The following is a 4,589-nucleotide window of genomic DNA, read 5'->3' on the forward strand; positions in this document are numbered from 1 at the left end:
CACTCTATTTCAAGACATTATTGTCTCACCTTAGGGTTTCGACGTCGAGGATAAAGGGTGTTCGACATGAATTATCAAACTGTGTGGTAGACACGCTATGGGCGGCCCCTTGATGTATACTTACGATATGCAGATCATTAAGCACACGTCACAACTACCCGAAGATAAAACAATATTGTTTTTAAATCGATTGCATATATATGAGACAAAGATAAAAACAAAATGAAAATTACAGCTATAAGGAAACTGACTTTCATTGGAATGAATATTTCTGTCCTTTCGGGCGCTAGTGACGTGGAGCAGTTGAGACCCTGCATGATGTTGAGTGTGACCCTCCTGAACCCATCGATTCATTATTCGCATGACAGCCGTGTGATTCCAACCAACGCTAGCCAGCAACATCGCAGGTCGATAACCCCCTGTCTCGACAGGTCACGATCCTGACGCTTTCGAATTCCGATGTTTCTTCTTATTATAGGAAATATGATACGATCTTATTACAAACAAACCACATTAAAAAAAGTAATTTCTAAATGTGAAGTTCACTGCGTAATCTTTCTTTGTATAGAGAATGTAGATGGCGTTCCACCTACCAACTTTGTGCAGCTTTGCTGAAATGCGAATCGTTTGCATATCCAAGCGTGTAGTACACTTGAGGCAAATTTGACGTTTTTTGCATGCTACGATCATCGTGTTGCTAATTTAATGAGCAGAAGTATATATTCCAAAAGTGACAAAAATTCTACTCGAAAATATTGTCCCTGGAGACAAATTGCTACATGGTTATCAAGCGGTACTTTAAACAATATATTTCTTATCACTGTGATGTACAACATACTTCAACTTTAGACTGTTCCAGGGAGCCGGCCGCTGTGGCCGAGCGGTTCTAGGTGCTTTAGGCTGGAACCGAGCGACCGCTACGGTCGCAGGTTCGAAACCTGCCTCGGGCATGGATATGTGTGATGTCCTTAGGTTAGTTAGGTTTAAGTAGTTTTAAGTTATAGGGGACTGATGACCTCTGATGTTGAGTCCCATAGTGGTCGCAGCCATTTGAACCATTTTTGTTCCAGGGACATTACCAACAGTTTTCAGTTTTCGAATCGACCTGGAAATCTTGAAAGTTCTGCGTTTCGCTGAAGAACGGTTAATGAGGTCGTGCTAGGCTTGATAAGGGCTGTCCTGCGCACCGTCGCGCATTTTGCCTGTTTATTTCCTACGCGTATATTTGTTCGACAGCGAAAGAGCTGCATTCTCTTATTAGGAGAAGCCGGTAGGATTTCTTGGACGCGGGCAGCATCCATCCTGCTCACTGGTCGATAAACGGCGCCAGCAGCCAGGAGCAAGGCTGGTGTGCGGGAGAGCACTTCTACGGTCTCCTTCTGCTTCTCCTTCTCACACAACTTGCGCAGTGCCACAGGGGATTACTCTCTTTATTGCCTCGCATCAACTCATCTCGACCTCAGAGACAATATGGATTGAGTACTTTTCTATGACTTCCATGAATTATGAAAAAGCTCGGAGGTAAATTTAATAACGCAGAATGGCAGTCATGACATTATAACGTAATATCAATAGTGTCCTCTTCCTCGAAACAAATCTGCAGGGAAAATACAGATCTGCAGTGATGTCCCTCTTTTAAGTGCACTTCATTCGCAAAGACTTTTTGATGAACGTTTAATAGGAAAGTTACGTTGCTCCAACGACTACTGCAATTCGAAGACATGTCCCGCAAAAATTAACTTCTCACCTATTTCATCACGACACCCACACTTATTTTTTCTTTGAACTGACATTGTTACTTCCTCCTACAAATGGAATACAAGTCACTAGAATGAAACTGATACAAGAGATTGTGTAAATATTAGTACTCAAAATATTACCATCACATAAATGTAAATTACCTCTCACTTTGGGAATTCAGTATAGTGGGAAACACCCATGTACTGCAATCAAAATGCCCAAAAGCCGTGGGATGCCATTAAAGATTGCCTAGATATTTTCCTGGATATTTACAGTGCACATGACGTGCGTGTGTGTGATACAAAGTGTTAATAGCAGTTGTCAGAAGATCGAAATGAATGAGACTTGCTCTGTGAGGAATCTAACAAAACAGTGTCCCCATCGTTATTCAGAGGATATCAATTCAGTCTTAAGCACACGTGGTCAGCCGTCCTACTACTGATATATGGTATTTGGTGCTGCTTGATAGAAACTAAGTGCTGCAGGATCTAAGGCTCGTGTGATATAGTGGCTACTGTTGATATTGCCCTCAGTATGCAGCAGTCTAGCTAGACTATATTCATGAGCCAAAACAGTGTGATCAGTACCCACCGCGAGGTTTAATGCCGCGTGGTGGTGTTGTAGGAATGGAACACGATAAGGAAAATATATAAGCTTAGCAGAGAAATCATTCTAGAAACAATGTTCGTATATCACTGGCATAAGCGACTTTGATAAAGGTCAGATTGTTATGGCCTTGCGTCTAGGAACAAGCACCTTGGTGACGAAGGAGCTAGTCAGCTGTCGTGAGCATCTATGGAAGCGACTGAAGAAGGGTGAAAGCTAGAGCTAACGACAGTGCTTTGAATGTGCACGCCTCATCACAGAAAGTGGCATTTGGAGGCTTGCACGCTCTTTAAAGTGGTATAGGTTGCAATATGTGGCAGATATGGCGATAAAGTACAGTGCTGGGGTATACATAAGTGTTTCGAAGCACACCGACCAGCACACTTCGCTTAACATGGGGCTCTGCAACACACGCGCCCTACGTGTTCTCATGTTGACTCAGCGTCATCGTCAGTAACAACTGCTGTGGGCACGAGATCACTGATCGCGAATCAACTCACACTGATGTCTTGGCTACCAAACTGGGCTGAACTGGAGCCGATAGATAGCATCTCTCGTGCTATCGGGTACCAGCCGGCAGCATATCTCCAGAAACCTACCTAGGACTTGTGGATACCAAGCCACCCATAATCGTGCTGCACTGTGTTGAAAATGTGGACCAGCATGCCGTTAAGAACATGCTCAGTATGTCACGAATGGCGCTCGTTCGCTATGTCACTAACAAAGCAGGCTGCCAGACTGCGGTCGCAACAGTAGCAACCAAGAATATGTTATCGGTCACCACCATATTACCACCCATCACGTCAGAAGCAGGAGAAAGTGCCCATAACGGTATGAAAGGTTTCTAACATTTTAATACTGGAAGATGACGCAAGGGCATTTTTACATCTTATTGAAAATGTTATAAATACATTTTTTGCGTTGCATGCTGGTACGGTGGCATGACTGAATAATCTGCATACATAATGCTACCATATCTCATATGTTTGTGGATACGCAACTAAATGTCAACAGCGGGTGTCCTTTTCTATGTTGCCAACTCATACTTTCTCTGTTCAGTGGTTCAGTGACAAAGCATTCCCTCTGATTCTCAGGAATCAACCATCTCAGGTCTAGCATGTTTGGATATGGCTTCAGTTCGACGCGAGAAGCATTTCTGATACATAATACGTAATTTTTGTAAGACTTTATAGTCCTGCCAACCACACCCATGATAAATCATGTTGAGAAACAAAACTACTGCAGCTGTAAAATCCTTTTATTCATAGGTACTATCGATTTCACAGTATTTGCACCTGCATCTTTAAATGCAAATCAGTATGTAAGCGGAAAAACTATCATGTACAAAAATAAATAATCTCACACTTAAAATGAAACCGTCGTCAAAAATCTGCTCACTGGAATCAAGTCATGATATACACTGGTAACCCAACACATCATAGGCACAGCCCACGGTGACATAGGATGCCGCCTGGTGGCGCTGAGGGCATGTGACACGGTAACTAAAGTATGTAAACGGGGCAGACACGAACTGATGATCATCCCATAGAAGATATGGGCTGCAAATGGGGAAATCCATTGAGATCATTGACTTTAACCAAAAAATTAAACTACGTCCGAACAGGCCTTGGAAGTCCCAACGGTACCGACCGGCCACCATGTCATCCACATCTCACAGGCGTCGTTGGATGCGGATACAGAGGGGCATGTGGTCAGCACACCGCTCTCCCGGCCGTATATAAGTTGATGAGACCGGAGCCGCTACTTCTCAATCAAGTAGCTCCTCAGTTGGCCTCACAAGGGCTGAGTGCACCCCGCTTGCCAACAGCACTCGGCAGACCGCATGGTCACCCATCCAAGTGCTAGCCCAGCCCGACAGCGCTTAACTTCGGTGATCTGACGGGAACCGGTGGGACCACTGCGGTAAAGCCGTTGGCGACTTTAACAAAGGGCAGATTATTATTACAAAGGACCTGTGAACGAGTGTGTTAGAAGTAGTTATCTAGTCACGAAATTGAAGTAAATAGTTCCTATGAGCTAGTATGGGCAGGGGTCATTTTTGGCAACCCGAATAAAATAATACCGAACGATACAACTGCTGGAAGATTCCAAGAAAACTTGAGTTCAATTTCAAACACGTACCCGACTCATACAATGGTTGTTGGTGGTGACTTTAATTTACCATCGACATGTTAAAGAAAATACATGTTTAAATCCGGAGGTACGGAGAAGTAGATATCCTC

General features: G+C 43.7%; 1 pseudogene; it reads right to left on the reverse strand.

Moving 5' to 3' along the window:
• Window positions 1-4,165: 4,165 nt before the first annotated feature.
• On the reverse strand, window positions 4,166-4,283 carry LOC124557155 (annotated as a pseudogene).
• Window positions 4,284-4,589: the final 306 nt, after the last annotated feature.

This window comes from Schistocerca americana, chromosome X (genome assembly GCF_021461395.2).
Source record: "Schistocerca americana isolate TAMUIC-IGC-003095 chromosome X, iqSchAmer2.1, whole genome shotgun sequence".
Classification (NCBI taxonomy): domain Eukaryota; kingdom Metazoa; phylum Arthropoda; class Insecta; order Orthoptera; family Acrididae; genus Schistocerca; species Schistocerca americana.